The 18,268-nt window shown below is 56.4% G+C and overlaps 1 protein-coding gene across 5 annotated transcripts in view; it reads right to left on the minus strand.

Annotated features, from left to right (window-relative positions):
• The window catches only part of AHDC1 (AT-hook DNA binding motif containing 1), a 64,052-nt gene that overhangs the window by 15,746 nt on the left and 30,038 nt on the right, over positions 1-18,268 (minus strand). For all 5 annotated transcript variants that reach the window (XM_032495622.1, XM_032495624.1, XM_032495621.1 and 2 more), the window contains 3 exons: positions 5,579-5,756; positions 397-509; positions 215-252 (listed from right to left, as the gene is read on the minus strand). The gene's annotated coding sequence lies outside the window, so the exon portion shown is untranslated. The remainder of the gene's footprint in view (positions 1-214; positions 253-396; positions 510-5,578; positions 5,757-18,268) is intronic.

Here is an 18,268-nt window from a genome sequence, read left to right on the forward strand (position 1 = left end):
CAGCTCACTCACTTTTGTCTAGACCCTAGCTAAAGGCTAGGGTAGAAGAGTTCACCTGCTTTTGAGAGGGAAGCCCATCAGCAGGGTGGAGCGACCACTCCAGATCAAACAAGGAGAGGGCCAGGCCCCTGCCTGAGGGCCCAGAAGTCCTATCAAGGACATGGCCTCCTCCTCTCCCCATCCCCAGGCCTCTAGAAGAACCCCAGCCACTCACCCTCGGCTCTGCCGCCTGGGCTGTCACACTGGAGATCTCTGTGGGCAACAAGACAGGTAACAGGAGATCTGAATGGGCTGGTGGCCACAGTCCAACCACTGCCCGCTTGCCCACCGGGCTGGTCTCCCCCACATTCCTAACCCAGTTCCCCAGGTGCTCCCTCCAGTGCACACCCAGCTAACCTGAAAGAGAGGGGGCTCCCAGGCCTGGGGGCTCTGCCAGTCGCTGGCTGTCAGCTGGGGGGTGCTGTGGAGCAACTTCGGCCTGAGCCCAGGCCTCGGGGCGAGGACAGCGCCTGGAAAGGACCATCGCTCAGGTTTAGTGAGCACCTACTGCGCGCCAGGCACTGGGCTGGAAGCTGTCCAGGCATCGTTTCATTTAATTCTTCATATCAATCCTGCGAGGTAGGGGCTATTAATAACCCCATTTTGCAGATGAAGAAATGGAGGCTCAGAGATGAAGTAACATCATTCATTCATATACTATTTATGGAGTGTCTACTTTGCACAAGGACTGTGTAGACAAACATTGATCAGATAATCATAAATGACTTAATTATTAGTGGGATAAGAGCTGCAAAGAAGAAAATGAAGAGTGCCTGAGGTCAGAGGTTACATAATCATACCATGGAGTCAACAACAATAAAAACTCTGGGGACACTTTCTCTGTTGCCAAACACTGGACTAAGCGCTTTATATGGATTATCTCATCTATCCCCTCTGCAAACCTGAGATCAGTATGATGATCATCCCCACTTTTACAGATGAGGAATCCATCCACTGGAAGGTGGTAAGAGCCATGAAGGCAAAGATTTCCATCCTGTTTACTTCTGTGTGTATCTCCCAACACCCAGGTCAGCACATGGCCCACAAATGTGTTTCAAAAAATATTTACTGAATGAATGAATGAATGGATGGACAGATGGATGGATGGAAGGATGAAGCACACAGAAGAATCAGCCCCACTTTTTCCCATGAGGCCCTCTCTCATTCCTGTCTTGACGCAAAAGTGGGACCCAAGTAGGACGTGGAAGGAGGGAGGAAGACTGAGAATGTGAAAAGGGACATTCTCAGACCCCCATGCCACCTCTGGCCTCAGTCCAGCACCTGTTACATATTTTCAGAGACCTCTTTATTTCACCTTCACAGTATTTATCACGACTGCAGCCAATTACTTGTATGACTAGCTGACTGGCCAATGTGTCTCCTCCCTGAGTGTGGGCTCTTCAGGGGCAGGGACTGTGTCTGTCTTGTTTACTGTTGTGTCCCCTGACCCTGGGGCCTGGGCTATGGATGCTACATAAATATTTACCAACTGACTCCCTGAGCTGGTCAGGGCAGAGCTGGGATTTAGGTCTAGGCATGTCTGACTCCCAAGGGAGCCTGGGGACTCAGGGCCCTGGTTGATCCCCAGGAGTTAGGGAGCAAAATGCTGAATGGGCCCTGAGTGCTGGGAGGATCGCTGTAGGAAAGCAGCAGAGCTGAGCTGGAGACAGGAAGGTGTGGGGAGGGCACTCATTTACTCCCGTTTGGTGGGCAGCAATTTGCAATCTACGAAGCACCTCCACATATATGACCCACTGAATCTTCACAGCAACCTAGGAGATATGGTTTATTATCTCAGTGTTACAGAGGAAATAGCTCAGAGCAGTTGTGTAACTTTCCTGAAGTCACATAGCTGTTAAGTGGCAAGATCAAGAATTCTGTTCAAAGTCCAAAGCCTCCTTCTACTCCCAGCTCCTACAACTCTGCTTTGGCCACTCCTGAAAGTACTCCTTCTAGAGCTGACATCTAATTTAAGGCTGGGAGCAACCTTAAAATCATCTAACCCATTGGCTTCCAAACCCTGGGCCTAGGGGAGCTTTGTAATATTCCAGATACCCAGGCCCTAGTCCAGGGGAGTCTGACTCATAGATCTGAAGGGACATCTGGGAATCTGTATTTTTAATCAGCTCCCCCAGTGGGTACACTGTTCTAGTGCCACCTTGTGCCCCTCCCATTTGACTGACAAGGAAACTGAGACCGGAAGAAGGAAAGAGACTTTGCCCAAGGCTACAAATTGGCATGGGGAGGGCCCCTTTGTTGCTCATCCAAGCAGAACATCTCTCTGTTCCCCGGCCCTTCCCTCTCTCAGGCCTCAGCTGCTCCTCACTGTCCCACTTACTGGATCACTCAGGGTTCTGCTCTCTCCCATGCCTGCCTATAGACTGTAAACTGGCCCCTCCTAGGCCAGGCTCTCTGTTTCAAGAATCTCACTGTAGCTCTTGCAGGAAGGACTGTGGGTAGCACACTCACAAAGGAGGAAAGGGGCTCAGCCTCTGGAATCTCCAGGTCCGATTTCCAGCAAGTATGGTTGACCCACGCTCCCAATGCCCTCTTTGAGATGCTTACCAGAAGCCACCATCCCTCCTTTAGCGAGGGTGGGGCTCACCAATCCTCCCCACTCTGGAGACCTCCCACTTGGGGCCCGAGGGTGTGATCTTGGCAGAAGACAAAAACTCCTCTCCAGTGGTTGCTTCTGTTCCACCCACCCGTGAAGACCTTTGGGCATGTCGTCCTGCCAGACCTCCTGACTGTCCACTGCTCTCTCTCGTAGCCTCCAGGATCTGAGGGAAGCAGCTAGCTCCCCTCTCCACCACACCCAGGCAGCCATTTTCTTGGGCCCCTCCCAAGGGCACCACCTATCCCATGTCTGTGAACAAAGTCAAAAAGGTCTTCTGTCTGTCTGTCTGCTTCTGGGTCAGTGTGTCTGAGCCTGCCTATGGGGACACCAGCTGGCTGGGAGGGGGCTGGGGGCCCCAACCTGCTGTGCACAGTGCCGGGAAGGGCCAGCCCACATCCTTAAGTCCCCAGCCCCACCCTCCCCCGCTGTGGCTGTGACCACCCCACCCCTTCCCCAGCCAGCCTCCCCTCCCCCACCCACAGCCTCCCCAGGGGAGCCAGGCTGCCAGCCCCAGCTCTCACTTCCGGCCTCATGACCCTCTCTCCAGCCTGCATACTCCTCCCCCCTACACCATTTCCCTCCCAGCCTGGATTGAAGGCCCAGGGATGTCCTCAAATGGAAAACTCTGCATCAAAGGGGCTATTACTGCTGCTGTGAAACTTCCCCCATCACCTCCTTTTGAGGCCTTTATCTCCTAGGATCTGCCCCCTCAGGAACTACGCATCACCCCTCTGTTTCCTTCTCTTCAGCCCCGTCCCACCCACCCAACTGTACCTGAAGGTCTTCTTCCAACCTGACTCCAGCCCCAAATCATAGCAAGAATAACAAAGGTGAAATAATAATGGCAGTTGTCACTTATTTGGCATTTAAATGGAGGCTCAGAGAGGTTAAGTTATGTCCTTAAGGACAAACAGCCACGACATGGAAGAGCTGGAGTCTGAATTTGTTGGGCTCCTCTAAATCAAACTTCTTCACTGTCCAGAGTCAGCCCCCTCCCCTGCAGCTTCCTGCAACTGTCCTAGTCCCAACTCCGGGTTCTAATTTTTGACTTCTACCCTCTCCCAGCTTCTTCACCCCTCCCACCTAGGTCACCCGATGCACTACCCTCCCTCACCACTAGGTGTCCCCTTAGAGCTGCTGATGCCCCCAAGGGGAGAAAGCCCCGCCCCACCCTCTGGAGCCATCAGGGCCACCCCCCACAACACAGCACACCCCACCCTACCCTACCCCCAGCTACACAGAGCTCCTTTGTGCAGCCCTTGCCCACCCGCTTCCTGCCCGGAGTGGGGCACCTGGCAAGCAGGTCTGCCCTAGACCCCGCCCCCTGCCAGCCCCCTGCCCTGGGTGCCAGGTGTGCGGGCACCACTGCCAGCTCTGGCTGAACCCGAGGGTCACCCTGCCGGGTGGCCCTCCCTTCCTCCCTCCGAGGTCACCCAGGGACTGTGCTTCCCGCCCTGCTCCGCCCCCATCCCCTCCTGCCCTTGGCCCTTCCAGACTCCTGTCCTTGTCTTTCCTTCTGTCTCCCGGAGGACTCCCCTCCTCCAGCCCCACCAGGCCCTCCCCACAGCCTCTCACCACCGCCCACCTCCTTCCCCTGAGAGCTCCTTGTTCCACCCCCCTCCCCGCCCAGGTCTGAAGAACTCCTCCTCTTGGAAAGTTGCTGCTGGAAAGGAAGTGACTTCAGCAATTTGGCCACAAGGCTGGGCACTGCTGAGCCCAGCTCAGCTGAAGGCTTGCCCAGCCCACCTCCAAAGCACAAACGGGGCCACGTGCACACACCACCCCCAGTGTGCAGCCGGAACCCTGAACACATGCTTACCCAGTGACACGCGGAAGGACCTCTGTGTACACACCCTACTCCACCCCAGTGCACTCACACATCACCCCAGTGTGTTTGGATTCTTGTCTACACACCTCTCCAGTGTACACCAGCACCTTGCATCCAGTGTGGCACACACAACACTCCAGTCTTCCTACACCTGCCCAGGACACACTCTGCAAGCTGCACACACTCACTCCAATGTACTACATACGCAGCCGTCGAATGTCCCCCAGCCCAGTCCGCTTATATAACTCTCGTGTATAGAACCCTGCATACCTAAGGACAGAGTCCTACACGTGCCTCTGGCACACAAGCTGGAGTTACTTGCACACAAGATGCCCTGTACATTTACAGTCGGGTACACCCAGCTCTGCATCCTCCCACAGCTGTACCTCCCCACCCTTACAATCCCAGGAGGCCCCACCCCCAGACCTCAGGCCCCAGGAATGCTCTTTTGGAAGCTGGGTGGGGTCCCCAGGCAGGCTGGGCTCTAGGGAGCTTCCTGGAGCCGGAGGCTTCATGTGTCAGTTTAGGGAGGTGCCTCTGCAGGGCAGGGCGGCCCCACCTGGCCTCTGTGGCTCTTGAGCCTGGGTGGGCTAATCTGGGCCCAGAGTAGGGAGGTGGGTCCTGCCCCTCCATGCACCACCCCCATCTCATCCCAGGAGGGTGGCCTAGCACACCTGAGCTACCCAGGTCCTCTCAGCATCTCACCCTGGCCTCCCAGCTCTCTTCTTCCACAGAGTCCAGTAGAGAGGGGTCCTGGGGGGCCAGCTTCACACATCAGGCATTCTGGTTTCTACCTCTGCCCTGAGCTCTGCTCACTGTCACAACCCCTTTCTCTTCCCATGTCTCTCAGGTCGTCAAGGTGCAGGGAAGAGTTCCCAGACTAGGAGGCAGGACTCCTGTTGTATATCCACAGGCCTTGCCTTTCTGGATAATGGGGAGTCTGAGTAAGCTGGGTCAACATATTTTGATTCTAAAGGGCCTCTTTCTGGCCTAAGCTGGGAGGGGGGAATCCCTGCTAGGACTGGGAAGGAAGTACCCCTGATCCCCACTTCCTAGGTGGGCCAGGCACAGACCTAGCTTCCCTGTACAGTTACCTGAGCAGGCTGTGTAGACAGGCCTGGCTCAGCAGCAAAGGCCTGTCTTCGCCGGTGATTCCAGGGTTGTGTCTTCAGCCGCCTGAGAGTCGCCCCGAACCCGGGGCCCTCTGTACGCACTTAGCTGGGCAGGCTCCGAGGTCCAGGCCGATGGGTAGACAGGCAGGCAAGCTCCCATCTGTGGAAGCAAAAACAGCACCACAGATATAAGCATGGATACAGGGTGAGCCAGAGGGACCAGGAGGCCATCCTGGATGGGGTTCGCTCTTGCACACAATGAAACTGGCTACAGTCTCACTTTATTGGGGAGCTCGAGCTTATCTTCCGGTCTCTATTGGGAGACAGTACCTTTGTACGGGTAGGTACATGTGTGCATGAACGTGAACACACACGCTAAGGTGGAAAGAACCTGGCCTCGGGAGTTAGAATCGTCCTTGACTCAACTCTCATCAACTGTGTGATTTTAGGCAAGTCAGTTAACCTGTCTGGCTCTCAGTTTTCTCATCTATAAAATGGGGAGAGCTTATGAATGGGGAGAAGTGCTCTAGGGAAACTATAACTGCTAACAGCTTATTTACTATGAGGGTGGGAGAGCTGCTGTTCAAATTGATGGTGAATGCAGACTTCTGACAGTAGTGTATATGCAGCTGGCATTTACCCTTCTCCTTGTTTTCTTTAATAGCCATGGCCCTTCTCACCACCCCCCTGCTTCCTGCCCATTTGTCTGCCTCCCTGAGGCCTGTGCTGGAACCCAGAGGGGGTCTGGGAACCAGGCCTCATGGATTGCTTATAGGTTTTGGTTGCCTGGGAATCTGTGTGTCAGAGGTCCTGCCTGCATGAATGCACGTCTGTGGATGTGCAGCTGTCTGGAAAAATATACCTGTGTGCGGCTTCCTGGGTCTACTCAGCCTTCTATACGCTTCTCTGTGTATTTTCTATGTCTACTCGGGGACATGTGTGTTTTAAGAGTGTACCTGTACGAGATTGTGATAGGGGGAGCTGATGTGTCCCTGTGTTCTGTGTCTTCTGTTATACGAGTGGGTGTGTGCATCTGGGTCTGTTCAGCTCTGTGTGTGCCTCCAGCTGAGCCTATCTTTGCACGCCTGTGGAGACACAGAAGTGTGTGTGCCTGTGAGTGATAGGTGTGCCAAGCTGTGGTTGGGAAAGGAGTGCCCGTCTGTGCACACCCTGCCTGGCACTCTGCATCTCACTGTGTCAGGAGCCCAGTGGGCTTCTGCTCATTTCAGACTCTCTGGGTGTGTGTGTGGCGGGGGGTGGTGGGGTGGGGATGTGCGGAGAATCCTCTGCTGTCCCTGCAGGTTTCTAATCTCAAGGCCTGTGACTGCGGGCACTGGTGTCACTGTGGATCAGTGTTACCTTCCTCCTACCTCTGCCTTTCTCTGGGTTTTCAGGGTCACGGTGTGATGGCGTGACTGGTCACAGTGTCCCTGTGGGTCTGTTTCATCGTGGGTCAGGACGCGCTCACATGTGTGTCCCTGCATGTCTGTGCGGTATGACCTTACCATGGTGTGTCTGTATATGTCAGTGGGGCCCTGTGCCGTGTCACTGCATGTCTGAGCCAGCAGAGCCAAGTCTCAGTGTCAACATGTGTGAGTGGGTCTGTGTGCCATGGTGTCAGCACAACGGTGCCTCAGTGTTTGTGTGGTACCTTTAAGTAACTTGTCAGTGCATGAGTGTGCCTGTGTGCCTGTGCATGTGAGACTCTTTGTGAGGCAGTGTGTCTGTGTCACTGTGTTTGTATGCCTGCTTCCCTCCTCCCTCCCTATCTCCTGCTCTCTCTCTCTCTCCCTCTCTCTCTCTGTAGGAGCCAGACAACTCCCCAAGCCTGGATTAGGGACAATTTATCCACAGGCAGAGAAGGAGAATTCCAACCTGCTAGAGCCTCCCTCCTCTGATCCGTCCCCCCTCTTCCCCGTGGTTGGGTGGGCACAGAAATGCCGCCCAGCAGCTCCCAAGCGCTCGGAGAGCCCCCACCACTGGAGCTCCCCAGAGGCCCAGGAGGGCGGAGAAGATGGAAATCTGGGTGGCCCCAGAGCCCTCCAGGAGGGGTGGACTGGCTGCCCCCCATCCAGGCCCCCACAGCTCAGCTCATCTTGGCCCTGCTTTCCTGCATATGGTGGTGGTGGCTGGGGGAGTCTGCATGAGGTCTGCCTGGCCTGGGGGCTGGGGCGACCTGAGGAGTAAAGCTGCTCCCTCCACAACCTGATACTCCCCACTGATACACACAAGCTCCCCCTACCCCCTGAAATGGAAATGCCTAGGGAACTTTCGACTGTGCCACATAGGCTGGGGGAGATGCTGGAAGGCAGGGGACAGCACTGGGGGGGGGAATGCTGCGGGGTGAGGGGAGCAGAGGCTGAACTGGGACTAAGGCTCCCTTCTCGGTGCTCCAGGCGCAAGGCAGAATCACATGTTTCCCATTAGCTGCTCTGGCCTCCTTGTTCAGGGGGTGTTGGCTGGGGGAGATTTGTTCTGGTTGCAGACACCAGCCGAGACCACACAAGAGAGAGAGAGGAAAAGACAGAGAGAGAGAGGGAGGGAGAGAGAAAGAGAGGGAGGGGTATTGAGCGCCAGAAGGAGAGGGAAAGACAGGAACAGAGAGAAAGAAACAGAGACACACAGGGAGAGAAGGAGACAGAGACATGAGAAGCAGAGACAGGCAGTGCCAGAAACTGAGAAACAGGCTCACACGAACACGAAAGCAGAGAGACAGAGATGGGAGATGCTAACAGAGAGTGGGGGACAGGGACAGTGACAGAAGATGGGGACCCAGGTGGAGAGAGGCTGATCAGAGGCTGAGGGGAGTTGTCGGTGAGGCACAGAGTCAGGCCAGGAGGGACTGGGAGGGAGAGGGCTGGGGGAGAGGGGCACTAGGGATGCAAGCCTGAAGGAGGGGACCCAAGGGTGACAGAGGGAGAACCTGATGCAGGGCCAGAGTGGGCCAGGGCACCATGTGGACAGCAGCGGGGCCAGGAGGGCAGGGGTGGTGGGTGGGTACATGGGCACAGGGGCGGGTGGCGCTGGTGGGCAGGGGGAGTGGACGCTCCAGAGCCAGGAGCCACAGGGCGGGGGCGATCAGCAAGCCTGGAGCCTCCCGCCTCCTGACCCTCAAGCCTCAGAGAGATAACAGGCCCGAATAGTGCTGACTTGCGGTTCAGAAATCCAATATCCTCCGCGGCGCACTAATCGACTACCTGAGCTCCCGGCCCGCGCCGAGCTGCCCCGATTAATCCTGCGGCTCCACAGCCTTAATTAGTTTAACAGTTTCAGGGGCAGAAGAAGCAGGGAATAGGGTCCCCTAGCCTGCGGGGACACAGTCTCCCATGCGGCCCCACCTCCCCAGTCACACCTGCCCCAGCCCCAGAGGCCCCTTTTCACAGCATCTGAAAAACACTGGGTCCTTCCTCCTGGGCAATAGTCCCAAGGGCTGGCACCTGGGTCACAAAGTAGGTCTTGTGGGACTGAGACCCCACATCCCAACTTGTCCCTGTGCCCAGGGCCCAAGTGCTGGGTCTGGTCTGCCCCTAAGGCCCTGCCAACCATCAGCCCCACACCACTGGGCAACATGTTGTCTCTTTAGGGTGAGAGACAAGCTCCCAAGTTACTGACAACCTCCCCAACAGCATGAGATAATCACACATGTCACTCCCCACGATGGCAGTGAGACGGGCACATGGTGACATCTCACACATACCCAACAGTCAGAGACACAGGCGAACGACTGGGTGAATACCCTCCTGACAGGACAAGCGAAGCACAGAACCTGTCATGTCCTCAAAAGCATGAGCCCCAGACAGTATGGGACAGAACACAGGTTGTTACCCTCACAGTAGTGTAACCAACATAAAACCAGGCACCCCCTCACCCACTAACAGGATGTAAAATGCAAAGAGAACCTCTCTTTCTCCCTCCCTCACACACATACACATACACACACACACACACCCCAACACCTTCCAGGTGTGAGAAAAGTACTGACCCCTCCTCTCACATACAAAGTATAAGCCAGGGACACAACCTCGCCCCTTCCCCATTAGTCCTCCCTCTAGACTGTGGGATGGGTACACGACCAGTCACTCGACTGCTGTGGACAGGTGACAGCCCACCCCACCCCTCCCCCTCACTGCCAGCCTGGTGGGGCTGTCCTCTGCCTGCAGAGGCGTCACAGCTCACAGGGCATGAATGTCACCCCAGCCCTGCCAGAGCCGGGCACAGCCACACGTTGCCCCAGTGACAAACACCACTGGCCCCAGGAGGTGGAGGCGCACAGGGCTCTGGGCGTGACCTTGGTCCCTGGACACCAGGAGGGGAGGCGCCGAGGCCTCTCTCCTGGGTAACCCAGGGGCCCGGTGCTGGGAACAAAGCCGCCTGGGCACACAGACAACCTGAAAATGCCCCCTCCCCGAGCAGTCTCCCCTACCCCCTTTCTAATTGAATGTAGTTGTTGTTGAGGGAAGGGGCAGAAGGAGGGCTGTCAGCGAGGCCTGAAGAGCAGTTCCTGTAAGACTTCTTAGAGGTGGTGGAGGGGAGGCAGGTTAGGGGTTGCTGTCACCTTGTCCTCAGGGCCCAGGACTGAGGAGGGAGTAGGATGATAGCTTCAAACTCCCACTGTGGCCAGGGGAGCCCCCCCTCTCTGACAAAGGCCCCCTCGCCAAATTCAGGCCACTGAGCCTGACAAGGAGGCCAAAGTCCAGGGACATGACTCACCCAGGGAACAGGCCCAGCCTGCTGGCCAGAAAGTGAGAGAGGCCAGGAGCCAAGGGGCCTGGGTTCAAGTCTGAGCTCCTCCCAGGCCAAGCTGAGTGACCTTGGAGCAGAGGCTCAGTCTCAGGCTTTGGGGAGCCAGGAAGGCAGCAGCCAGGGAAGCGCTGAGGCTGCAGACCAGCAAGCAGAGCACTGGGGGCCACAGAAAGGAGAATCCAGCAGGTCCAACCTCTGGCTCTACCACTTCCTCACCAGGAACCTGGACTTACAGTGCCTCAGTTTCCTCCGCTGTAAAGCAGGGGTGGATAATGTCAGCCTCATGAGACAATGTGGCATGAAGTGGGCAGGTGCTCAGGGAATGGGAGCTTCTCATTGAAAAGGAAGAAACAGACTAAGAGAAGGCAGGAGACTTGCCCAAGTCACCAAGCAAGTTAATATCAGCTGAACTCAGCCTCCACCTCCAGGCTTCCCACCTTCTGTAAAATGGCTTGGAGATCGATAATGTGTGAGTGCTTGTGATGGGGGGATGCTAGGGTGTTGGTTACAGAGCTGCCCTACTGTCCAGTGAAGATCAAGGAAACTGACAGGAGACTGTCACATACCCTGACCTTTTCCCTAAACCCCACTTGGCCCACCTTCAAACTTTGGACCAGAGGGCCATCTCTAAGGGAGGGAGGCAGCCTATACCCCAGCTCCCCATTACCAGCGCCAGCACCTGGTGCTTGGAAGGACTGGGGGATCTGGGATGTCAGTGTCTGGGGCCTTCTCAGGAGCCCAGAGAAGGACAGGCCTAGCCTGAGGTCACACAGCATGAGAGCAGCAGAGGCCAGAGTCCTGGCCAGGGACAGCCTCAGAGTAGAGTCCCTCTAGCCCCTGGGGTGGCTGGAGCTGGGGGGCCCTGGGGGACTGAGCAAAACGTGGCGACAGATGGCCTGCCGAGGCAGCGGCGATCTGGGCGGCTGGCAGGCATGCTTGCTCCCGCGCAGGGAAGCGGCTAATTTTAGCTGAGGCCTCGATGCCAGCTTTGTTCCCCCCACCCACCCGCCGAGGGGGCCCAGCATGCTTTGCGTGCAACCCGCCTCCCCCAGGCACCCCTACTCCCCTGCCTGGCCCCTTGGTGAGTAGTGCCCAGACCCCAGGGGCCTAGAACTGTCTGCCTGACCAGGTCTCATCACACCCAAAGGCAAGGTCTGGGCCCTGGAGGCCTGGCACCCCTACGCCAGGTCCTGTTTCCCATGACTCCAAACTCATTCCTTGAAGAGGGGTTTGTGGGGAGGAGAGCTAGAGGCCACTGCCCAGACTGGGACGGAGGGCCTGACAGCAGGGGCTGCCAGTCTTTGGGGGAGGTGGAGTACTGCCCTCCACCAAATACTTAAGGAGACAGGACCCTTATTTTAACCATCCTGAGACAAATTCCTCTGTGTTCTAGTCCCCTTGATACTGTGAGCAATGGATGGGAGTCACTCTACCCTTTCCCTATTCTTCATAACTCTGACTTTGCTCCAGGAACTTAAAGTACTTTAAAGAAATCAGAGATAGAGCAAGGGCAGTACTGCTGTAACTCCAGGGGAAGCTGAGGCAATGTGAGACATCTTTGTAGCAGGGAAGGAGACAAATCCAGGAATCAGTGAGGGAGGCCTCAACATGCTCTTCTTTGAATTCTTAGAGCTAGAGGGCTTCCTGGGCCAGCTCAGCCCCTAGGACTACCCTCTGCTTTATCTGGGCTGGGAGAAGTTAAATTAGATGGATGGAGCCCATCCTCTAGGACCCTGGGAAGGGAAGGAGGCCTGGCACTCTTAGTTCCTAGTGCCCCACCCCTTGTAGGCTCTTTGACTTTAGGACCTCCCATCCCCATCTCAGAGTCAAATACACATGCCCTTTGGGGTGACTCTGGAGGGTCCCCCTCTCCCAGTTCCAACCCAAGGGCTGGCCATAAGGGAAATGACCAAGAAGGAAATAAAGAAGACTGGAAAGAAATCTATGTATTTAGAGGGAGAGAGTCAGAGAGAAGACAAAGAGAGAGAGGGAGAAACCAAGGTAGAGAATCAGATTCAGGAAGAGAGCAAAGAAAGAGGAAGAACGTGGGAGCAACAGAAACACGGCAGAATGAGGTTAAAGAGAAAGAGACAGAGGAAAAGCTAGAGGAAGGAAAAGACCAAAAAAGAGATTCAGGAAGAGAGGGAAAGAGGCTGAAGGAGAAGACAAGGAGACAGAGAGGCAGGATGAGGCAGAGACAAAGAGAGAGCAAGATACATGCAGAGGGGCAGGAGATGGAGGAGCCGCCACAGACCAGCGCAAGGCACAGAGAACTGAGGACACCGCAGGGAGCTGGAGACAGACAGAGGGACTGGCACACACAGAGACCAGCAGAGACAGTGGGAGAGGGCGAGAAGCACTCAGAGACTGGGGAGGGGAGGAGGAGGCACTAAGTGATAAAGTGTGTGTGCTGTGGGGACAGCAGGAGTAGACAGAGGCAAGGAGGGAGGGGGCGTGAGGAGGAGGAGGGGGAGATGTCGTCGCCAGAGCTGGGGGGGACACAGGACAGAAATGGAATGTGGGTCTGGGCATGAGGCTCACAGATGCATCGGCTCCGGTTTCAGCTGGGGCAGTTGGCTGCGGGGTGGGGGGGCAGCGGGGAGAAAGGAGCAGAGCTGACAAGGGAGGGGGGGCCTGTTGCCATGGCTGCGGGCACGGCAGGGGCACAGTCTGCTGGCACTTGGAGTTCTGGGCATGGTAGGGGGCTGACTGAGGGGAAAAGAGGGGGGTGATGAAGAAGCCTGGCCCCTGCCCTCAGGGCTCTACCAGGAAGAAAGTTTCCAGAGAAGATGGGAGCTGTTGGGAGCTGAGGGCGGCTCTGGGCCCTGCTCCACCTGTGACGGGGGCACCACTTTCCAGGTCACCTGTGGGCATCCCTGGTTCCCACCCAGGCCACAGGCTGGCCTCTGGGGATCCTCCATCTCTATTCCCTCCAGTCCAGCTGAAGAGCCGCATGCTGCTGCTGCTGCTGCCACTGCTGCTTCTGCTTGCAGGGGAGCAGCAAGATTGTGAATTCAGGATCTGTAATCCTAACGCAGAGCCCAGGCCTACCGGGCTCCAGTTGCCAAGGCGACGGAGGGTCAGAGGGCAGCGCAGGGCGCCCGCTCCTCCAAGTCAGAATCCCAATTGTTAAAGCCCAAGAATAAACAGCTGAAGCGGCCGTGGGGGGGCCGAGAGGGGGGCTGAGGTCTGCATCGGCTCAGTGTGGTGTTGTCAAGCGAGATGTCACTAATTGTCTGAAGGAACGGGCTGAGGCAGCTCTTAACTGCTTCTGTGCCACCGGAGACACCTTGGCTGCCTGGCCCTATCCCCGGGGCCTCCCAGCATTCCACTGGGCCAGCTTGGTGGTGGGGGGAGTGCTGGCCCAGCATAATCCCTGCCTCCCTTGCACTGAACCCCCACATACTTTGGCTCCCAATGTTCCTCCTTGCCCAACTTGGAACCTCCCACCTGCAAGCTAAATCTTTTATGTCCCCAGAACCGGTACCCTTCAATTACTGGAACCACAATACTTCTTATAGCCCCAAAATGCCCCTCTGGCCTGCAAAAGCCCTCCCAGCCCCCTAACATCTCTTCTTCCTCCTCTTCCTCCTCTCAGAAGTCAGGGGTTCTAGGACAAGGTGTGTGAATTGTAGAGGAAGACAGATTTTGGATTCTTCTGAACTTTGGTGGATTGGAGGCCCTCCTATGGGGACAGGTAAGGTCCACGGCATCCTTCTGTGAAACTCCCTACTCTTAGTCACACAGCAGAACCAAAGACCTGAATGGAGCTCAGAAACCTGGTTTCTAGCTTTGATTGTTCTACCTACTTGCTGTGTGATTTTTGCCAAGATGTTTTCCCTCCATAGGCCTGTCTCCTCATTTACCATCCATCCTAAACATTTAGTAGTGTCTATTCCGAGTCATGCCATGTCTGGAACTCCTGCCCAGAGGAACTCCCAATCCAGTGGCTGAGAAAGGCTCATCATACAAGGTAGAAAGCAATCAGAGAGCCTTCAGGTAAGGTATTCCATCAAAAACACCGAGCAGTCTGGTAAACAGTAAATCGTTCAGTGGATGGCTGCTGGTGTTAGTAGTAGTACTGGTATCGCTGTCATTACAGAGGGTCGTTAAAAGGGTGTAGGTAATCAGAAAAAAAAAAGATTGGGAGGAGGTCGGTTCTGTAAGGCTTCCTGCAGAAAGTGGTACCTGGTAAGATTTGGACAGGTGGGCAAGAAGGTAGAAGGCTCCAGTAGAGAGGAGGTTCTTGTGAGGTTCTTCAAAGGGAGTTGAGCTGTATGGTTTCAGGGTCGTGTGCTCAGTCCCTTCCAAAGCAGGAAGGGCGAGGCCTTCAATGGTCTCCCCGCCCCATGGGCCGGCCCTGCCTTCTCCTCCACCCACTGCGCCTCGGGATTGTCAGAGAGCGGAGCCTGGGAGGGGCGGACCGACCGTGGGCACGGCTCCCGGGGATTGGTAGCACCTGGAGTGATGTCACACGGGGCGGGGTCAGGGCTTCAGGCCCGCCCCCTGCCCCAGACCCCGGCTCCTGGCCCAAAGCGCGGGTCCCAGGAGGGGGCGCTGAGGCCACCTCGCAGCCCCCTCAGGTGGAGGGCGGGGCCCGGGCGCTGTCCGTGGGCGGGGAGCTGGGCGCGGAAACAGGGGATCCCCCAGAGAGGGCCCAGCCCAGCCCGGGGCTGGACTCGTACAAAAGGCGACTTGTTCTTTCTTGGGATGCCTGCGCCTTCTCAAACATACCTACAGCCACACTCCGGGGACTGCCACACCCACACATGGCTACACAAGCCCGCCGGGGGTGGGGAGTGGGGGGCTGTCGCCAGCCCCAGCCCCAGAGGTGGATGTTAAGAAGAACCTTGCCCCAAACACCCCTTGCCACAGACTAAACATCGTTCACCTCGCCCCATCCTACCCCAAGTGACCTGGATACTCCCACAGCCTCATGCACAGTCCTGGGGACACTGACCCAGTCACATTTTCATAACTATCCTCTCCCTCAGACCAACTGTAGCTCACCCACTCCTCCCCTGGAGCCAGACTGCTAGCTTCAATGTGGGTGCCAACTAGTGTGTGACCTTGGGACACAACGAGGTCCATTAAGGGTTACTTTTTACTGAGTACTTGTTTTGTGCCAATAATTGCCCTTTATGGTGAGTACTATTAGTCCCATTTTGTAGTTGGGGAAACTGAGGCTTAGGTTAAATAGCTTGCCTAAGGCAGAAGCAATTATTTGAACCCAGGTCACAGTTGACTTCAGAGCCCACATTCTTCTGTGTATTATCTCTACCTCCCATCACACCATCTTACAATCTAAAACCCCACCACACACAGCAAAGCCATCTCAGAGTCAGGGTGTAACTCTCCACCCAATACATCTCAATGTCACTGTCTACTATCAGGCAGCTTCTCTCACTAATTAGTATGCATGTTGGGGGAGGGAGGGAGGTAGAGTCTGCTAACTTTAAGCTTCCCCAGTCCCCAGCGTTGGCCATCAGAGTCATTATAAATGGGACATAGAGCAAGAGCAGAGCCAGAACAGGCTACCTCTAACCCTTCCAGCAGGCTCACCTCCACCTCCCCTGACCCTAGGATGACAAAGCACTGCCATACTGACTGGGACTCCAAGCCTGCAGCTCTCCTTGACCCCTTGGGCCAGAATCCTCCCTTAGCCCCCAACCCCTGCTGAGAACAAGTCGAAAAAAACTCTTTCCTGGGGATGTCAAAGCACCTTTCCTGGGGAAGGCCGCTCTGTGATCCCCTGAGCAGGGCTAGGGAGAAGGATCGAGTTACTCTTTCCCCAGCTGTGCCTGGACTCCTTAGGGCTGACCTTTCACCTCATCCAGGCCAGGACCCAAAGGGGGCTAGAGTCCAGCCCTCACCTCCTGTTAACCCTCTGCATTCTTCATCTTTCCATTCCAGAGCCCCCGCCAGGTCCCGGCGGGTCTCAGGAAGCTAAGCCGGGGATGCCAACCTTTCCCCACCCTTCCATCCTGGGGTCTGGTTTCCCAGGGAGCTTTAGAGAATGCTCCTCCCTGCCCCCTGCCCAAGCTGCCCTGCCCTGCTGGGATCAGATACCTCCGCCCAAGCAGCTGAAAATGACCTGGGCTATTTTCGCTCTGGGATCACATTGCAAACTCCCCCTTGAGCTGGCAGCTTCCCATAATCCCTCCAAACCATTGCCCCCCACTCCTCATCCCTTACTGAGAACCACTAACAGGACAGGAGGGCTGTTGGGGATCACTGGCCTAAGCCCCTCATATGGGGATACTGAGACCATGAGGAGTCAGGCACTGGGCTGGGCAGAGAACCAGGCTTCCTGGGTCCCCGCCCAGGCCTCTTTCTACTGTCTAGCACAGCCTGCTCTGTACCCTAGATCGCAGTGCCTCTGACCCAGCCAAAAACCCAGCCGACCTCCTCCAAGCACCAGAAAGTCACACTGCAGACTACCCACAAATCTCTGTGCCACCCTGCATGTTGGAAACTGCTTCTGCCACACTCTTCTCTTTGTTTAGACTTGGGACCAGGTCTGTACCTGTATCACAGCTAGACGGACCACGGGAATGTTTTGGAGGGGTGCAAACTGGGAGGAAAGACAGGGAGACTGAGGCCCAGAGGAATAGAAGGCTGATTCTGGCTTCCCAAGGTTCATATTGCACAATCCTTCCATGTTCCCAGCAGCCCCTTGCCCCAGCTTCTCAGTAACCCCCTTCCATTTCTGCAAACCCAGCCCCCTCCAGGCCCCTGCCCCTCCACCTCAAGCCCCAGTCCTCCTGGGCAGGAATGTGACTGGTCAAGTCTGAGCTGACCACATGAGTGGCTATAAGGCGACACAGACCCCCCCATCCTCCCATCCCCCCAGCCTGGGGGAGCTCACATACCAAGGCAAGGTGGCAGGGAGCGGGGAGCTGCTTTAACCCTTTGCAGCCAGGCTTTCAGGTTGAAAAAGAGAGGTACTCTACTTCCAATGGCCACTCCCATGTGAGTGCTGCCAGACTGGGGAGTGCAAGCAGAACCTATTCACCCAGGAGGTGGAATGGGGGCATTTGCCCTGCTAGTCCCTGTTCAGAAAAATTACCCTTTGCCACCCCAACTGTTTAATCTTATCTCCCATGACATTTAGAAAAAGTCATGAACTGGTGCTGAGGTTGGAGAAGGAAAGGAGGCATCATGAACCCCAACCTCAGGAGCCCCTAGTCTGATGGGAGAAATACAACCCTACCCTGGGGAGTCTGATGGGGGAGGCCAGGCACAGAGGCTGGGACAAAGAGCTGAGAGCAGAGAAGAGCATGGAGCTGGCAGAAGTGGGAGGAAGCCAGGGCAGGAGCAGAACAAGCCAGGTGGGGTCAGATCGGGCAGGCTTCCCGGAGGCCCCTCGACCCACACCCCTCCCCCCAGGCTCTGGAATCTCGGGGGTCAGGGCTGAGGGACAGCCCCACCCCCTGCTCCCCTCAGGCTCAGGAATTCCACCAGCCAAGGCTGGGGGGGGGGGTGCGGCTGCTTCGGCCTCAGTCCAAGTTGGCTCCCAATGGACCGGGAACTGCAGCTCCTCCTCGGCCCCCCCACCTCCACCCAAGCCCCTGGGCTGGCCCAGGGCCCCCCCCTCCCCCTCCCTGGCTGGCATGGTGAGTGCCAGGCACTGGCAGAAAACAAACCCGCCGGGGTGGGTTTGCAGGGAGCGGGGTAACCTTGACACAGTTGCGGCAGTCGCTAATGGCAGACACACACTCCGCCTGTTCTGGGGGGACTGTTGCCGTTGCTAGGAAACCAGCAGCCGCGTGAATGGAAATGGGTCAGTAAACCTGGGGAGAGATAGTGTGACACTCGAACCACTGCAGCTGCTCCAGCCCACACCGAAATCCCTCCTCTTCAATATTTATCACTCCTTCCTGGGCCCTCAGCTTCTGCCAGGCCCTGCACCAGCCTGGCCCTCAGGGC

The sequence above is a fragment of the Camelus ferus genome, chromosome 13 (genome assembly GCF_009834535.1).
Source record: "Camelus ferus isolate YT-003-E chromosome 13, BCGSAC_Cfer_1.0, whole genome shotgun sequence".
Lineage (NCBI taxonomy): Eukaryota > Metazoa > Chordata > Mammalia > Artiodactyla > Camelidae > Camelus > Camelus ferus.